General features: G+C 38.7%; 1 pseudogene across 1 annotated transcript; it reads right to left on the reverse strand.

Annotated features, from left to right (window-relative positions):
- Positions 1-1,552: 1,552 nt before the first annotated feature.
- Positions 1,553-20,237, reverse strand: LOC149104656 (uncharacterized; annotated as a pseudogene). Its single transcript, XR_016201195.1, has 14 exons — positions 20,103-20,237; positions 19,437-19,547; positions 18,885-19,010; positions 18,464-18,560; positions 17,440-17,658; positions 16,928-17,304; positions 16,491-16,658; positions 16,139-16,249; positions 15,843-15,959; positions 14,898-14,988; positions 14,263-14,637; positions 13,601-13,723; positions 7,445-7,579; positions 1,553-3,036 (listed from the first exon to the last, which is right to left on the reverse strand). The product of XR_016201195.1 is annotated as an uncharacterized LOC149104656 (transcript).
- Positions 20,238-20,511: the final 274 nt, after the last annotated feature.

Raw genomic sequence — 20,511 nt, forward strand, 5'->3', positions numbered from 1 at the left:
GTAACAATAGGAAACGAGTTCGAGCTGACGCGCGTGTAGCGATCGAACGAATCGGCTGCACGAGAGGTCTACAAAAATTATTGTTAGTTCCGTTATCAGCATGAAAATTTCCCACTGCCTGAGAGCGACCAAAGGAAATAATTCGACAGTTCAATATGTCAGACTAGTCGCGTAGGCAGCATAATTTGTAACGAAAATCGTTTTGTTCGAAACTTTTTCATACCCAGTTGCGTGCAATTTCGGTCGATTAAATAGAATTTTAGCACAAGGGTGGTGGGACGACAAAAATACTTGCCGAAGATTTTACGCACAAAGAGAATTTAAAAGAGTGATGCTGCTAAGGCAAATGTTGTTGTCGTTGAAAAAAGGAAACAAACATATAAAGTATTCCGAGATGCCCCGATTACGCTGCTCTCAGCACTAAACTTGCTTTTCACCGAGACATCTTTAACTGTTATTTGATGAAAAAGGAGCTTTCTGGAAAACTGTAAAAATCTTCTTACAGAACTCGACAAAGTGTTATTAAAATTTACGACAGTTTGGATTATTAGGAGACATTAAGACAACATGTAACGTAATATTTCAATTTGCGATAGGTGCGTTAGAAAAAAAACAAAACAAAACAAAACAAAACAAAACAAAACAAAACAAAGCAAAACAAAACAAAACAAAACAAAACAAAACAAAACAAAACAAAACAAAAAACTGCAACTACCAATGTGTAAGAAAACTTTTGACAGACACTTTTTTTTGGCCCATTACTACTAGGTGAAGGTAATGCTGCATACTAGCCGAGTGGCCCATCAAGCCGGAGCTTATCTCTGCTTCTGTAACATGAAGCCACTATAGGAGTATTTCTACTCTTGTCTTGTCCACGAGCACAACACAATGTCCCAGGCCAGGACTCGGACCCAAACCGCTTGATACGGAGATGAGCGCACTAACCATGAGGCCATCGCACCTTCCTGGCCCATTATTAGGCAGACGACTAATTAACCTGACGATGGCAGAGAGGGGCGGCGGGGGGTGGGGGTGTCAAGATTACGTCTCACGGAAAATAAATGGGGCCTTTCACAATTCACGGGAAGTAAAATCGGCATTTCACGTTTTACGAAAAAAAAAAAAAAAAAAAAAAAGGAAATGACATTTTTGCATAACTCCCAAGGACTCAGCCTTGTTATTTAGATTTCTTTATCATTCGCCCACCTCTTATCCTGCGCGCAGCAAAAAGAAATTCGAGCAAGAACACGACGGGGGATAATTGTCCTGTCACGGCGTCGCAATATTGTTAATTACGGTCGAAAATAATAGAAGATACAACCAGAATCACAGTTCACGACGAATTAAATACTTTTTTTCTCTTTTCACGGAGAATTGTTTTGAAAAATTACGGTTCACGCTTCTAATGAAATCATGATTCACAAGAAGAAGGCATTTCACGGGAAAAAAATTAGGCCATTCGCGAATCACGAAAATACCCTTCACCACCTTCTAACCTGTGGTCTGTTTCTTCCATCACCAACAACAACAACAAAAAAATAGACAAACTGACTGTTTTCTGAATATCTTCTTTAATCAAGCTACTCAATCGATATTTCAATAACGCTATGAATCTTACAACAAATTCGTCTTTAATTTCTAGCGATATTACTAAGTTTTGCTCTTTAACGTTCTCTACAGTAGTAAGCCTAGTCGCTCTTTTCGTCGGCCACTGTTTAAATCACATGAATCTATTTTTATTTCATGAATGTGGAGCGCGGACTCAATCTGGGCACACCGACTAAAGAAAAGCGGCGGGAACATGCATATGACCAGTGTAGTATGGTATTGTCACAGTAAAAGTAAAGCAATGCTGAATCTCATTTCAGGTCTCCTCGATACAGAATACAGAAGAAGCACTGACTCGTCCCCTGTTGCTTCTTGTGTCGTGGAGGGCGATAGTCGAGAAACATGCAGTCCGAGTGATACTCCGTGGGAATACGGAGGGGATCGTTCAATGGAAGCTTCAAGTCAGTAAGTAACATTAGCGTTGTAGCCTGCGATTCTCTTAATCAATTTTCTATGGTGTCCCAGATGTTAAGCTCTACCTATATTTTAACTTGTGAATCATCACTCCGAAGAAAATACGCTAAAATGTATAGGAAATACGGTGCCCTGTAGACTAATGATTAACTACCTTCTATTTCTTTGTTTTTTTTTTTGTTTGTTTTTTTGTTTTGTTTTGTTTTGTTTTGTTTTGGTGTTTTGTTGTCTGTGGAACTCAAGTAACTACTCCTTAACGGTGTACTTATTTCAAAACTGATTATATTGCATCAGTAAACCTCAAAAACCCATGTCACGGATTAACTATATTCCTTATTCCATATTAAGAAAAAGTGAAAATTATAATAAATTAAAATGTATATTTTTTAGCAGTATAACATGTAAATTGACTAGTAGTTACTCTAGTACAGGTATAATCAATGTAGGATAACAATTGATAAACAGTGTGTACCACGTTAAACTAGATAAAGATAGAGAAATTGTTTCTTTTTTTCATTGCAGAGGTGGACAAAATTGAGTATCGACGTTTCTGAATCACTTCTAATCGTCTTTTTTTTTTTTTTTTTTTTTTTTTTTTTGTAAAAATTTGAGATTTACGCACTACGTACATGTAATAAGTATATTTTTTGGCTTAGTCCGTGCTACAATAGCGGAGATCACAGTCGGGTGTACCGCTCAAGTAATACACATAGAAAGAGCCGCAGTTTCTCACTTCAATGTTGGTGGATCGCCAACAACAGCTTGAAAAGAGGTGAAAGCAGACCTGCCTGGTGACTTTGCCGTCAGCCACTGTAGGATGTCCACCATTTAACCAGCCGGATGCATCAGAGTGACACCTGTATTCAGGTGGACATGAAGTAGGCATTCTTGTGCCCGCAGCCCCTTGGAAACGATACCAGCCAAGACCAAGTCCACTGTCACATTTGTCATAGGGGAAGGTCTTGTAGGTCACCTTCCTGTCAGCACTGGTCAAAGATTGATAGTTTTGACATTCTGAGAAACAAAAATTTTTATCTATTAGCCAAGCTAAATTTAAATTTGGAACAATGACGTCAATTTGGAACTACATCATTACAGAGCAATTTAAGGAGGTCATTCCAGCGAGTAAGTTTGAGGAGACACCGAAAGTACGTTTAACCGTGGATCTCGTGTAAAAAAGAAAAAAAAAAACACGTGGATTTGACAACTATATTTGTTATAACTCCCAACTCGAATACGTTTTCCCATAGGAGGAGAACGTGTCACGTGCCATGGGTCAAAACTCACTAACTTCCTAGGGAAACAACTTGCACTTTCGACTCGCATGTGATCAGGTCTTGCTCCTTGAAACGGCGGCAAACTTGTGTGCCAGTCGGCCTGATGTCAAAAGGTCATTGAAGTCGGGCAACGTTTCTCCGGCTAGAGAAGGCATTCATTATTCAGGAAAAGGGATTTATAATTCGGCAAAAACATATCAGTTTAACAAAGGGGAAAATTTAAACATTTTGTGTCTTCAAGCTTTTAATTTGGCGCAAAAAAATGGGTCGCCCGCGTTCGACAACTCGCTCTTTGATCGCTGTCGCCACTTGCCGGGTAGGAAAACAGTTGTGTCATTTACAACAAAATATGCTGTTCCTCGTCAAATCAAACCCAGAATTCTCGAGTTAAGCATTAGAAGAAAGCAAAGCAACTTTAGTATTGTCTTTATTTTTGTTAGCTGCGAAGAAAAAGACTATTATCGTGTCGTTTTGGTAGGACAGCTCGGTTTGACTGCCGCTAGTACTGCAAGCACAGCCACCGTAGGCGTCAAGCAAATCATTTTTTCGCAGTTTTTTTCTATTTTTGAGTCAGAAGATGTAACAAAACACTTAATGACTGGCCTCTTGGGAAACAGTGAGTTTTGTTTCCCCTTGACCTCAATGCTTCCCTTGGGGCCAGTCATTAATTGCTTAATAACAAACAAACGGAACAATTCAAAAAACTTTTAGGAGCGAAATGCTGTGTGTTTTTATGCATGCATTCTGTTATTATTTAATTTTTGTAATTTCTTAATGTTCATGTCGTGCTTGCTCTGTCAACAAAGGGTGAGATCATATCGCACCTTGCCTTAATTCCATTAAAAATTAAAGTAATAATGAAAAAAAAAAAAAAAAAGAAAAGAAAAGAAAAGAAAAAAATTCAATGACCATAACCCTAAAAGTAAGACGACGCGTTAGTCACTTGGTAGTGTTGTTGAATGACCGGAATGACCGAAATATGCAACAAACAGACACCTTTTCGAGACAGTACGCAACTTTCTTCAACTAACAGCACTCACTACCGTTTAGTTCTCTACTGAAATACTTGTCCCTAGACCTCCTTTCGAATGCAGAAGGCTAACATGATATTTATTTCGTTTAATCAAGAATAACTCTTTCAGCGAAAACGGTCAATGCACAGTAAAAGGTATATATCTATAAGACATTAAAAAATGTTTAAGGGGCTGTACAGGCTATAGTTGGTCAGTTCCAGCTTCGCGTGTGCTTTAGTTAAGCAAGAGAGCACTCTTCTATGGGTTTACTAGCGCAATAATCCACGCGGGATGTTGGGTGAACACGAGACAAGCTCGTAACTCACGAGCCGTTAGGCGAATGATTTACAAGCTTTTCGAGTGTTCTCCCAGCATCGCGAGTGGCTTATTGCTCCGGTAAACCCATAGAAAGAATGGCCTATCGCTTTTATGAAATAAGTATGGAAAAAGTCTGTCAATTAGAGGAAAATGCAGTTTACTTTCACGATCAAGTTGCTTATTCTCACCAAATTCATGAGATGGCGCGACAAACCGGTCTCAGCGACTGAAAGAAAGAAAGCACAGACTCCGCGCCGGACACGAAATCGGCAGAGCAAAGCGACGAAATTAAGAAAGTTTTAAGACAGAAATTTGTTCAGAATTTCTTTCCTTATGCTGAAGGCTATGAAATCCTTGTTTCTCTGTTTATATTTTGCTAAATGAAAACTACATTAAACTACCTTAAACTACAAAATCATATATCGTGTTATGCATGCATACATTGAGTTTAACTTAAAATTTCTGATAGAAATAAATTTTTTCCCTGCTTTTTTGACAACCCAAATTGATCAGTCTAGCCCCGCTGACTTCGTTCCCCTCAGACGGTGAGAAGCACCGAAAAAAGGGTTCAAGAGGATAGCAAAGGTGGGGTACCAATAACGCATCACACTGAATTTTTCTATTAAATCACGCATCACGGAGAACTTTTTTTACCAATCACGCGTCATGTAAAAAGAAGTAAGTACATCGCCAATTTTACTTTCTCGACCCTAAAAGCGTCATTAAAAGAATAACTTTGCCGATTCAACCACTTAAATGCATCGGCAAATATGTGACCTCTCACGTGAAAACGTTTCTTACGGTATCCGTTCGAACGGCTGGAAGCACGGCAAGTGAACTAACCTGCGAACAGGCTCCCAGCGAGGGCGGAAAAAAAAATCCGGCGGAGGCGGAAAAGAAAAAAAAAAAAAAGAAAAAGAAAAAAAAAAGGAGGTCATTGTAGCGAATAAGTTGGGGAAGACATCGAAAGTACGTTTAACCGTGAATCTCGTGTAAAAAACTGTGCGGATTTGAAAACTATACATAACAAACAAACGGAACAATTCAAACAATGCTATGAGCAAAATGTTGTGTGTTTTTTATGCACGCATTCTGTTCTTATTTAGTTTTTGTAATTCGGCTTAATATTAATGTGTTGCTTGCTCTGTCAACAAAGGGTGAGATCATACAGCACCTTGCCTTAAGGTCGACACACACGAGTTGACTAGTCCCTGCGACTAGTCCCTGCAACTAGATCGACTAGACCCCTGAAGAGTTTACACGAAGAGAATGGTCGCAGGGACTTCTCCTACGTACAGTTCACACGAAGGGTAATGCGCAGCAGAAAGTATATACCTATTAACATTTATAAAATGTCCAAGAACTTAAACGCGCCATAGTTTATCAGCTCGAGCTCATTCAAGCTCAATAAAGCATGTGCCTGCGGTACGGGCAGTATACTGCGTTAGTGTAGTGAGTTCTGTTGCATGCGCGCTAGTTCTCGAATTTGAGCACACCAAGGGCATATTTGTTTGTAACATTCGCGTGCAGTAGAAATCGAAATGAGGTATTTGTTTTTGTCGCATTCCTGGTTTTAAGTAAAGGGTATGCGATATGAGCTCCGAAGCGTGGCGGCCTAATTAAGTACCCCTCAAGAAAAACCCCTATGCGATTTGGCTCGTCCATATACAGCAAACTACTCTGAACGCCTAGAACTGATGAGACTAGCGACAGGCCTGACACTGGTAGATACAAGGAAACCGGAAGTGCATTTTCCGACTAGGCTGAAAATTCTGGACTACTTTCTTGACGTTCCTTTCTTTGCGAAACTTTTCGCAGTCGGGCAAGCTAAAAAAGCCCTACCATTTTTGTTCAGACCAAAATTGCGTATTATTATTATCATTATTATTGTTGTTATTATTATTATTGTTATTATTAATATTATTATTATTTTTTTATTTTTTTATTTTTGGAAATGGTAAACAAGTTGATAGCGATCTCCTAAGGAAAGCACCACATTTCTGCCGAGTAAGTATTAGATCTGCGCGATTGTTCGCCTTCCAAAATTTAAGATTGAAAACCGAACAAACAAAAACACCACGTGACTTAAAGAAGAATAGACACTATAGGAAATTATTACTCTGAATATGTTACTTTGCGCGAAATCCCAGCAGTATCCTTTTAATTTTTAGTCTCAGGCTATTTTTTTTGTCCTTTCATCGAATTAAAAGGTATCTAACCTTTGGCTAGAGAAGACCAAGAGCAACAATAACAAGCTGGACAAAGCAAGTTTGTTTAGAGAAATATCGATGATAGATAAAATGCCATTCATTGGTTCTGTTTCACAGAACTCTTAAGTAAAGATCAAATGCGGTTGTTTTCCGCTTCAGCATTTTATTTTGCAAGGAAGGGAAAATCAACAGCAATTGCAATAAACACTGAAAAAGAAATTCTCAATTCTAAATTTCTAGAATATGATTCGGTGTTTTAAAGCCAAATTTGTATTCTGTTGTGTCATTTCCAGTAGGTAGGAGTGTATGGTCACCTGTGCATGCTTTCATTGATAGACATAGAAAACTTAATTTTGTTTGCTCGTTTGTTTTTTTATCTGCAAACTCTAAAAACTTTCGGAAGTCAATCTTGGTGAATTCAGGCTATTTAAATAATTTTAAAATGTATCTCCTATTTCTTCGCTTAAGATGTTTGGTAATGGAAATCAAATTTCACAAATATCATTTTGTAACATGAAATAAAATGTATTACCCTTCACTATATCGCAGAGTTACGGCATTCCAAGCATTGTACAGCAACACAGGATGAATGGGGCATATTTACCTGATGCGGAATGCCTGCACGTTTATCCATCTCCAGTAAAAGGATGGTTACACGAACAACTGAAGGATCCAACAGTGTTTGTACACGAAGCTGAATTGTGGCAATCGTGTACACCGCTGACGCACTCATCAATATCTATAAGCGTTAAAGAAAAAATAAAGTTCTGAGGCTCGTATTAGTAATTTTGTTTGTTTGTTTGTTTATTTCGTTTTGTTTGTTTTGTACTTTTCCTCAAGTGAGGTATTACCCTTAGCATCGAAAAGTGGAACAAATGACGTTATAGAAAGTGAGGGAGGTAGTCCGAGTATTGAGCGATTTCGTAGTGGCGACATATGAATTCCTAAGCAGGTGCCAGTTGTTCAACTGGCGGATAACGCAATCCACCGGATAAATCACCTCACTTAGTTTTACGTGAATGTAATCACTAACTTTGTTTTGACAACAATTTATTCTCTGAATTGCAGTTGTCCTCTGGATAGCGTTCTCCATCCTTTGTATGGTTGGCCATTCGTTTCAAAATTACGACAGGGTATACGCGGGTTTTTCTGCCGCGTATACTTGTTTACATACGTTACGTATGGACTTTAAGCTCATATATACGACCATTTAGATCGCGTATATACGCATTTTTAAAGGGCCACATATTTGTGTAAATTCAAGCGCGGGGACATGCGAAATAAATGCCCAAATATGCGCGTCCTACAAGGACCCATATATATGCGTGCTAAAATGCGCGTACATGCGGGTCTCGTAAATTACGTTGTATATTCTAGCACGAAATGTGCCTTTTTAAGAGAACGGATGTTCGTGTATGATAGCAATGAAATTTACTTTAACTAAAAATCGGCAATATGGCGGCAGTGGTGAAATGCCTTGTCTTAGTCTATCTGCTATTTAATGTTTGTTACTGCAGCTCCCCCAGTGACTGAACTTCTAGAAACAGTTATGCGTCTTTTGAATGACTGTTCAAGATTTTATCCTCACGCTATTCGTAACATGGCAGAGAACTTGATCGTTCGTCGTGAAGTTACTGTGGATTCTGTTCACCGTTTAGGACAGAGGTGTCCAAGCGAATGCTGAGAGAATTCTGCCTCTTGAATTGCTGGTGAGACAAATTCAATACTTACTACATAGATGGGAAATGTTTGCAGTTCAGTTTTGAACTTGAGTAATCGCAAACTACATATAGCATAAGCAGTGGAAGACATTTTTATAGAGAAAAATTTTTATTTGGGTTAACTTTTAATCCTGGGTTAGCGTTAACCGGCTTTCGAACAACCCGAGAAATAAGACTGACGTGGGTTTTCCAATTCTGGTATCAGTATGATACTGGGTCATTTGTGAAGTAGAAATATCTATGTTCAGCGTCAGCGTGCAAGGGAAAGGTTTTTTCGAACTGACCCAGCAGGGTCTGATTTGAGGTGGTTCAATAACCATCACAAGGCGTGTTGACAGCGTCAGGGGACCTAATTCTCTCTGGCACATTGATGGACCTCACTGCCTTATCAGTTGAAGGTTTGTAATACACTGTGGTTTTGATAGGGCTTTAGACTTTAAGTTGTGCAACAAACAATTCTGCTGCGACTGGGCTCACTCTCTTCTTGGCTGCTGAGTAAAGTTGTAGGTTGTCCCCTAGAGTGTGTTCAGACGAAGGGGATGAAAATTTAGAGGTAGGAAGAGCTATGCTATGGCACAGGGGATTTAATAAGGGAACCAAAATTGCTGGGTTGTCTGTACACAACCAGTGAATCGAGCATCTCTGAAGAGAAGTCTTTGTTGAAGTCGGTCAGTTCTACTACACTCTGTTCTACCAGATGGAAGAAAACGGCACCCTGGAATCGACCAGCATAATCGATATGTTCTGTTTGTGTTACATATTTCTTTCCAGAATTAACAACCAGTTAAACCTCCTAGTTGAGGCATGGAATAACCATGCTGTACGCGCAACCAATATGGGTGAACGCAGTGATTTTACAAGATATATGTGATACTGGAAATACTAGCTGCCAGGGACACATTTGATGATAAAACCCAACCAGATGAATTATCTGGTGAAGACCCAATAGGACTTACACTAAATTCACATTCTGTTTCCTAAAACTCCCCTTGAGGTATTGATATATCATAGGCTGGGCGACCCACTCTTCCATTAGAAGCTGATACAGTTGCCAAAGCCGTAATGGAAGTACGCTGAGATGCATGGAACTGCTCTTAATGCAAACATTTCCCATCTAAGTAGTAAATATTGCATTTGTCTCACCAGCGATTCTAGCGGCCGTATCCTCTCAGCATTCGCCTTGGTACCTCTGTCCAATGAGTCAACTAAAGGATTAGCCTGCGTAGCTTGGTGGTTTAGATATTTTTTTAAGCAATGTGAGCGCGAGCGCACAAAGCGACAAAGCCGCGAAAACGAGCAGGAACCCCCCAGGCTCCTCGTGGCTACGCCGCATTTGGCGCTCGTTATCGCGGCTTGGCCGCTTTCTTAGCGCGTTCAAATTGCCTAAAAACCGCCAAGCTACGCAGGCCATTAAACGATGTACAGAATTACCCACAGCAACTTCACGACGATTAGCGTTAGGATAAAATCTTGAACAGTCATTCAAAACACGCGTAACTGTTTCTAGAGGTACATTCACTGGAGAGCTGCAGTAACAAACATTTAATGGCAGATAGACCAAGACAAGGCATTTTGCCACTGCCGCCATATTGACGATTCCTAGTTAAAGTAATTTTCATTGCTATCATACGCGAACAGCACATTTCGTGCTGGCATATAAAACGTAATTTACGAGACCCGCATATACGCGCATTTTAGCACGCGTATATATGGGTCCTTGTAGGACGCGTATATTTGGGCATTTATTTCGCATATCCCCGGGCTTGAATTTACGCAAATATGTGGCCCTTTAAAAATGCGTATATACACGATCTAAATGGTCGTATATATGAGCTTAAAGTCCATACGTAACGTATGTAAACAAGTATACGCGGCAGAAAAACCCGCGTATACCCTGTCGTAATTTTGAAACGAATGGCCAAGCATACCTTTGAACACCTGCGATTTGTAGGATGACTTGATTTTATCGATGATATGATGATTTGATGATTTTGACAATTTAAAAATCACCAACCCGATTTTGATGTAAAAAAAAACTTTATATAATTATTGGTTATCGCTGTGGTACAGTTAAACTTACAATGATGCATTGCACATAGTGAGACTTTCTTCTGTACGTATGGCTTAATTCTGGTGATGTTCCTTTCACTGAGAAGCCTCTTGCAAATCTTCTTCTAAACATTTAAAACTCGTGCATATGCAAATGTGTTATTTCAGAAAGTCGGAATCATCCGTCTAAAAATCTTTTAACATGATGCTCTGAAATTGAAGGTGTCAAAACTCTGCGCATCGATCTTTCTTATAGCTTTTGGCTTTGCGTCTTGTCCGGAAACTGAAGTAGATTTAACCCATTGACTCCAGTGCCGGACGTAATCGGCCGTGACAAGCGTTGGTCTTTGTTCCACTTCTGACGTCATCATCATTGACCAAAATTGATATCATCTATACTCAAGGTCTGCAGGAGGAAAATATATTTCCAATGATACGCAGATTAGAGTGATCGGCTCAATGGAGCCTGAAATATGCACGAAAATGCTCAGAAATTTGAATGAAAAACTCGGAGCAAAATTTCCTGGGACTACACTTGGCTACTCCGTGGTAAAAGTTGGCCGTCGCGATGATGCTTTCTCAGAAATTTTTGAACTGGAAACAGATCCAGTGAAGGTGAATAACTGCAGCAAAAAGATAAGAAAAGGAGAAAAAGGAAAGGCGCATGCCCGAGCAAAAATGTCGTAAAACGCGATGCTAGTGGAAAGAAAGGCATGCTGTCATGTTGCAAACGCCTATTACTGCGAGACATTTTTAGAAATTAATGTATCGAAAACTTCGCCAGGCTTCGCACTAGTTTGCTGAAGAAAAAGGTACGGCAAAAAATGATTAACAACTGTTTGGGGTAAATGGCCACGAATGTGACGATGTCATTTGAAACTAAACCGTTAAACCATTAACTGAAATCTTCTTCAGGAAAGATGGGGATCAAAATCCGCCATGCTGAAAAATAACACTGACAAATTAAAAACAAACATAGACATAGACAGTCTGCATTGAGGTCGGTGATTGGGTAAGGCGGTGGGACAAGAAGTTTCGACTGAGCGACAAAGTAGTTGTCCACAGGATGACGATGATCGCAGGAAGGGCCGCGTGTAACAGATATCATGACTTTTAGTTTCACTTAGGACACGAACATTTTCCTGTTGGTCAGGAAACCTGGAACCCGCAGACTGTTGAATGACAGGAAATGCCTTGCTCTGAAAGGACATTGCGTTTTCAGTTCTCCAAAATAATGTTTGTGTTTTGAGTAGATTGGAGCTCATATCCAGGCTGAAATCTCCAAAATGTTAAAAAAACACGCAAAAAACTCCTGGAGTCAATGGGTTAACCAATTGAACGTCAATTAGTAACGTGAATAAGCTAACATGCTCGTGAGGTTGTGGGTGCTGAAAGTTAATTTTCCAGTTTCTATTAAAGAACTGATCAGTACAACTTTTGCCATCCCTAGAGTATCCAGCTTTACTTGAGCAACTATGAGATCCTGGAGTGTTACTACAGTCAGCATTGACAACACAGCAGAAATAAATCATTTCAGTTTTAAAGTTCTTGTCCTTTTATATATTACAACGACTCAGTCAAGCTGAGAACAGAAATATGCTAGAAATTTATGACGATACTGACGTACCACTGCAAGTTTTTCCATCTCCAGAATATCCAGCTTTACAGGCGCAAGTGTAAGATTTTGGAGTGTTACTACAGACAGCATTCACGTCACAGCTATGTGAGTTTGAAGAACACTCGTCTACGTCTAAAACAAAGTTTGATTCGCTCCTATGATTGAAGGTGCTACTTATTTGGAAGATTGGCCCAGGGAACAAAGTTGTCAGATTTATTTGCACTAGAGTATACACGGTTCGTTACGTCCGTGGTTACATCTAAGACAACTGAAATTGAAATAATTGCGAGATAAATTACTATTTCCAACATTCTTAGTTGAAGCGACAAACGATTTCGAGACTTACAATTTGTGTTCCTGAGTCGTTAGATCCCTTTGATCGCTATCTTGATGTTTACGCTTTCGACTGTTGATGACTTGGCTTCGAATACCGTTACATGATAACTTGGTCCTTTTAGAACTTAAGTCACATGACCTATTTTTCCCGCCTCGCGTAGACCAGGCGATTTCGCAATTACGGACGATAATGAATTCTAATTCTTCGTTACACGCGACTGAACATGCAAATCAAAGTTAAAGGAGTAAATTTCGCACAAAAGTTGGGGAAGCCGCCAGAGTAAAAGTAACACTTCAAAAAGCATAACCAATCACAATTTTGGAGCAACTGGCAACAGTTTCAATCATTTCTAAACAGTTACACTCTTTTTACGGGTCAATACTAGCACTTTATATCAATTAACGTTTCAATAGTGGTGTCACAAAGATGCCTGATCATTGATAAACAGATTTTAGTCATTCTCATGGCAAAATGGATTACCATAAAGATACAACGCATTTGGAACACCAATAATTTTTCTACGCTTTCAAACTACATGGACAATTTTGAAAAATTACTTATGTAAGGCAGATTGAGGGTCATGTCAAATATTTGAAAATTAACGATGGCTCTGGATTTCCCCCATACAATTCTTTCAAACTTTGCAAAATGTGCCAATTGCACTTCCACGATAAAAACATTGAGTTCACCAAATTAATTTTGGAGTTATGAGCCCTTAAATCTAAAATAAAGGATGCGTGTTTTAAAATGCCGTTTTCTTTGCGATCATGGTAACCTGTTTACAGTTATATAAAAGGAAGACAAAGCATCTTTAACAATGACTGAGCATTTTTAGATTTATTTACACAGGAAGCTAACCAATGCTGCTGTGTACTAAATCAACTATAGTAGTGTGAAAGTGAAGAAATCTCGAAGTTGAGCTGCTCTAAGCGGTAATAAAATAATAACAAAAAAGATATCAAGTTTTTTTTTTTCATTTATTTCCAAGCGCGTTTCATTTGTTTGTTCCTTGGCTTGTTGGTTTCTTTGACTTACCATTGCAGTTTTGTCCGTTTCCAGTATATCCAGCTTTACACGTACAGGAATATGAGCCCACGGTATTCGCACAATCCGCATTGACGTCGCAGTTATGAGTATGAGTATTACACTCGTCCAGGTCTGCAACAATTTAACACAACATTGAGCAACCTACATGTAGTCTATTAAGCCTAAACCTGTAACATTTCCAGGTCTTAAAGCTCATATCTTTTTGTTTTTTGTTTTTTTTAAATTGAAATTATTCTTTGCGGCTGCTATTCTCTTCCTCAAAAGCGCTGTTAACAGTACGTTTTCTCCGTGAAACTAAGTCCCATACGCGTATCTCGGTCACTCAATCCACCGGTCAATCAGTTAATAAATCATGATCGATCAACGACACCTGTAAAACAAGTAACGTTGAGGCACTTAATGCATGGCACGTCCTTCCAAGTGTATGCATGCCTCGCTCCTAGTGTGTGCATACAGTCTTACCCGCCCTAAATGCGCGTTTTTTTTAATGGAAATTATTATTGTTCGCAACTATTACTCTGTACCTCAAAAGTGCTGTTAACAATAAACTTTCGCAGCAAAACTTACTTAATAAGCAACCTTAATCAATCGGTCTACCAATCAAACAGTTAATAAATGGCGATCGATTATGCGAATAATAGATTTCTCACCTGTAAAGCAAGTAAAGTTGAAGCAGTTATTGCAGGGTACGTCATTCCAAGTGTATCCATGCCTCGTTCCTAGGGTGTGCACACAATCTTCGTTGTTCCAGTCGTTTGGTTGATTTGGAGCCCAGAACCTAAAGCTGCTAATTTCTTTGTTTGTCCAGACAAAAGAGCCTTCAACACTGCGGTCATTCAGTCCTATCCAGGACTTATCGCCGTCATGACGGTGCTGAATAAACACATTCTCCTCCTGATTGTGTACAGTCACCAGATCAGAGTCCATCGCAGAACAGTTTGACTCAGCGGTCAGCCATGAAGCGCATGCGGTACTCGTGAAGTAGCAATAACCACCAAAGTAGGTCCACCCTGGCTGACAAATGTCTGTAGATACAAAGAAATACACCATAAGTAGGAGAGGCTGATAAAGTGATTGCCCTGTAGTTGTGTTTTCCGAGACACCTATCTGTTTGTATTACACGGTCAGGCTTCCAATTTAACATGTTTTGCCCCCCTCACCAAAAATTTGGTTCCATTTTTCTTTTTTAAGATAAATCTCTGACCTTGCAACAACATGAGACCAAAACTCATACATCGCTGATAAAGGAAAAACTAAAACAAATAAGACATTTGTTGGTCCCTACCTGACAGAACAGTGTATGAGATAGACAGAGGATCGTACTTTGTCGCGTACAATTCCTTTAAACAAACTCGGACACCGGTCCTGTTGATGTACTACAAGAAAGAATAAAACAAAATCAGTAGTGTCCAAGAATGAAGTTAAATTGATTATCACTTCATAATCGTTATTAGCGTATTTCTCATAGGGGCAGTCTCAGCAAGATTTAATGCCGCTTGAAAGTCCAATGAAGATGTTGGTACTAATTGGAAATCCACTATTAGTTGCCTAACCTTGCTAAAATGTATTGTACTAGTCGCAATAGTTGTTTACAACTGTTGTGGCTAAAACGCCGTGCCGAAGTTTTCAAGTTTGACAAAGTTACTTGGAGGAAAATCACTAAAAATCATTGATCTCTTAGAGATTGGATTTATGCCTTTTTGTCTTTTAATGGTTATTATGTTGACCAGTGAGTGCACCTTTATAATTATAGCATAGTTTGCATAAAGCTTTGACATGTCAGACAAGTGCCTTAAGTATGAAGGGTGCAACTCAAAGTGCAGTTTTTCTTTTATCCCCCCCCCCCCACCCCCCGCCCCCCACAATCTACAAACTCTTATTCTTACACGCATAAGCTATTCACCGTAAGGTGTATCCAACCCATAAGAGTATTTGTCTAAACCATTTAGTCTGAAAAGGACCGAAATGCATTTTGACCGTTTTGGAGTAAAATAGGGTATATTTTGTCGTTTAGTCTTGAACTTGGCGTGCCATTTAGGTACAACTAATTAATTTCTCTATCTACGTCGGAATTTTCTTACCTTGCTCCCAAGAAGAGCCAGTGGGTGCTAATAACATAATCCGTAAAATTTGGTGGAATTTTTAATTATTAAATTCCACCCGCACTCCAACTTTGCCATAAAACTATTTCCATAAACAGCGGAGTGTAAATATAAGGCCTTCATCCTACCTACACCCACGCAGTTATTCCATTGTGTACTGGCTGTTGATTTCCACCGCTAGTTGAATGGTTCGCGGAAACAAACACGTTCGGGGTGCTGTTATACTTCCTAACAAAGCGAATATCCTACAGAAACATTAAATATTCTCATTACATTTGCCATTGCATCCAATAAGAAACCTTTGCAGTTAGTTGGTAATGCAGGTTTACTGGTATGTAGTTTCAAGCAAACTATTATGATTTACTTTGACCAATTTAACCAACAAATTGTAGATGTTTCTCATTAAAAAGACTCTGACACTGACCTTGCAGAAAGCATTGTTGTAATCTGCAGGAGGATGCCGGGCGTTAGCAAAATAGACTGAGCTATGCTCTGTGAAGAGAGGCTTGTGGAGAGAGGAAAACGCCAACCATTTCTTTTAAAGAGAAACGAAAAAGTTTAAATTTATGAGCAAATCCAAAAAAGAATGGGTGAAGAGCTGCATTGCTATAACCGTATTTAACTAAAATATACATTTTCATGACAAAGCGTACTATAAAGTAAACCCTAACACAGATTGCAACTTAGCTAGCCCGAATTTTCTCTAAATATATAAAGGCATATTCTTGTGGCCCAGTTCTATAAAGGTTCTGTTTGGTGGAAGCTGTGACACTTACAACATGAACATCTTCGTGCGATCCTGCGTAGTTCTGCAGCTCTCTCAAACAAACTTTGAATGAAGATTGCGTGACGTCTTCTATCCACACACTAGCAGCGTCACGCTTAAGTCCGGCGTGATGATGAGCAGCAGTTACAAATACTGAGGGTATCACTAAAAACTTCGCCTGAATGGAAAACAAACAAAAAGAATTAATAAAGCAAACAAACCAAAAAATCAGGACATTTATTTCGCGTAAAAAAGTTTGAGATGACAACAGTGGTTAAGTGGTTCAGCAACCTAATATCTAGAAAAAGGAGAAACTAAGATTCCTAGCCAGTAATAAAGACTGTCTAAAGGCTAGAACTAGTCAATGAAAGCATTATTCAGTGGTCCGGTGACTTCGTAGGCTAAAGTGAAGTTAGGGCAATGTCAGTTAAAACAGAAAAGACTAACCGATGGGAAATTGATAGCTTTACAAGTCGTTCCAGTCCACCATTGTGATATTCGTACTTCTCCGGCAACACCACCCACTGGAGCCCCTTGGTACGCCATCCAATCAACTGTCGCGTTAGCATGTGATTTCCGTTCATTGTAGCCTGCCGCCATCACACACGTAGTGAATCGATCATAACTGACATTTTCAATCCAAGACACAGCGGCGTCATGTACATATGACTTGTCACTAGTGTCAATATGATTGACAGTGATCTGAACTTCAAGTGGTTTGTCTGGATAGAACACATAAGGCTTAAGGCGGATAACTTCACAATGCGAATATCCCAGTAAAGGAATATGTGGCATGTGACGGCGACCTCGCTGGAAAGGGAATCCTTAAAAACGTAATAAGAAAAATCATAAGTCAGAAGGAATGACTGAGTTTACTAGTTGTACACAAGTCAATGACGATGATCATCGATGTCGTCAAAAGATTCATTTTAAAGCGAATCAAAATATTACATTCTGACCTTGACAACTACCAGGGTGTTGAACGGAAAAGTTCAATTGCAGAAGACACATTTCCTGTCGAAACAAACACTCATTGTCGTATGTTGTGCCATTTGATGAGCATACTGGTTCTTGGTAGGACGGACAACTGTCCTCAGCAACGCAGCGAGCATCATTTGGTCCAAACGCTTTACACAGACAGTGATAATGACATGTCACGTCGATACAGGGATCCAAGTCTTGCAAAGAAAAAAAAATGTAAAATAAATAACTAAATAAACAATTAAAAAATAAATACACACATACATGTAAAGTAAAAATAATATATGTTTAAATAAGTAATGTTTTAAGACAAATACGAATGGAACTCTCAAGCTTATGTTTCTACGTCGTTTCAAGTTATATGTGCAAATAAATTACACCTAGTATAGGTAATCATAGGGTTTCGAGTTCATTTTGGAATTAATTTGCACGAGTGAGCTTTTTGAAAAACTCACAAGTGTAAATTAATTCCAAATTGAACGAGAAAAACCGTATGATTACTTATTAATAATATAAACATGAAAAAATTCGCGGGGAGGAACTGCCGGAAGATCTTTCTTGAAGCCATTTTTTTCTTATTGGAGAAAAGTTTTGTAAAAATTTCTGGACAAAATCTTCGTCATCATTTTACGGTCTTTCGGCCAATCATAATCCAGAATTACGATGTGTAATTTTCACTGTTGTTAAACTTTTTGCGCTGGTGTTTTACACTTTCTGCACTGGTGTTACACTTGAACTGCGCGGCTCTCAGCCAATTAGAATCGAGTAATTTTTTCATGCATATCATTAAAAGATAAACAGTGTTGAATGGTTCTTTTCACCATTATTTACTATTTACGTCTCGAAAACTTTAATTCCGGGTGCAATCAATGCTCTTTTTTCAACCTTTTATTACGAAGTTTGACTGCAATTTTTCTTTGCTTGTTAAAGACATTTCGAATTCATTCTCAAACCTTAAGTCATCCTTAACTATAAACAGGTGGAATGTTTCTGACTGCCTACCTCCAGTGACCATGTAGTCGACAGTGATAACATCTTTGTTGTTGGGGTCACTGTTGTAATTCTTCACACACACCCGTGCTTCAGTTGTAGATGTATGCTGAATAATAAAGGAAAATTATATCGAGCGTTTCTACCCTTTGCTAGTCCACTCAGATACAGAGATTCACGAATAATACAAAAGGAGGTTCGAAAAAATTTTATCATATGATTTGTGCTTTGATTGGTTAATACTAGGGCCAGTAATGACTACGGGCCGATTTCGTGGCTCCAAAAACCAAGCAAAAAATAAATAAATAAATAAGTTTAAAAAAATTAAATAAATAAAAAACACACGCTTAATTACAAACCATAGAAAATAGACGGTGTTAAGTCCTCTCCTTGACAATGAGTGTGCCCAATTATCTTGGAACGTATTGCTTACCTCAACCCAGGCAGTAACGGCATTACAATGTGACCCAGACAGATTAGAATTGTTATTGTTGACAGTGCGCTTTGGCGTCACCAACACAACTGGAGGAGCATAAAATGGCTCTGTGAAGTTTATTGTCTGAAATTTTAAAGGAAATAGTATTATAGGTATTGTTCAGTTCACAACCAGGGAGTCTTAAATTTTCTAGGAGGAAAAATACAAATTGTACATGTCTGATAAGTGATGGGCTTTCTGCTGCTGTCGATTTTAAGTCAATCTTTCAGGGAAACTTCTCTATGAACTACTTGATCAACTAAAGAGGAGAACGCTGCAAGGAAGACTGGGTTTTGGAAACTATTTAGCTCGCCACATTGTTGCAATAATAGATGGTTCTGTTTTGTTCAAACATCAGCTCAACGTTGACTTGACAAAGGAAAAAAGGAAATTAATTGTCGCAACTGACCACTTTTCATGAAAGCAAACTGTTCTTTTGTTGCTGCTTTTTCCATCCCATAATAGAGTATCGGTAACGTAAGTTAGAAATAAGGCTGAGTTAATCCTTACTTGACAGAAAGCGTAGTTATCTTGATGAGATGGTGAGTTTGTATTGGTAAACACGAGGCTGTCGGTTATGGTAAAATTGTCAACTCTCAGATTCGTGAACGCCATCCAATTCTGCAGCAGAATTTGGAAACACGTAATGAGAAAAAAAATCAATAATTGCTAAATAACAAAATAAATCAGAGGAAATTTTTTTAAAGTTCAAAAGGGTTAGGCCAATAGCGCCAACAAAGAATTTATGAGCACCGCAATTTCAGTATAAGTGCATATATATGTATATTTTGTCGGGGGCGGAAGGGGGGTATTTTGTTTCCTTGTTTTTTTTTCTTAGTTTTCAATGATGTAAACGTCTAGTATTTTTGATGAAAAAAATATTAACAAACAAACAAACAAACAAACAGACACACAACAAAATAAGCAACATATTAAAAAGCATGAAAATTGAAAATAAGTGAGTATTTTTTTTTGTTCAGTGTATAGTAAATAATTGGATTAACCTCTGCTGTACTTGGCAACATCCAAACGGACGTGAATACATGTATTTGAAGACAACTACTTATCGTTTCTGTTTTCTCCTAGATTGTAATTTGGGAGAGAAAAGGTGATGTTGATGATTAAGAGGTATTACAAATTATCCAGTAAAAGAGAATTAATATCTAGCTCACTCACTATTTTGATGTTTTTATGAGGTCCATCGAAAATCTTGGCTTCTCGGAGGCAAATTTTAAAATTGTCTACCTTCAACTCCTCCACCCACACAGCCATGGCATCCTGGGGTCTCTTGGGAATCGGTGACCAGCAGTTACATATATGTTTGGAGGAGTAGAGAAACGCTGGAATAAATTAAAAAAATAGATAAAAATAAACGAAAAAAGGAAAAGGAAGAAGAGGACTTGATTAGAAGAAAACATTTACAGTAGTTAATTGACCAAATGTTACAAATAATTAGACTTAATTTAATTGAGGGGCCATTCTATAAAAAGTAAAAGCAAAACACACTCACCAAGCACGATGTGAAAAAGAGTAATGAGGCATGGAAAAAAATCGAGGAAGTGCAGAAAAAGTGAAGCCAGGAAGC

This window comes from Orbicella faveolata, unplaced genomic scaffold, assembly GCF_042242905.1.
Source record: "Orbicella faveolata isolate gen_17 unplaced genomic scaffold, um_ofav_v1 contig_34, whole genome shotgun sequence".
Lineage (NCBI taxonomy): Eukaryota > Metazoa > Cnidaria > Anthozoa > Scleractinia > Merulinidae > Orbicella > Orbicella faveolata.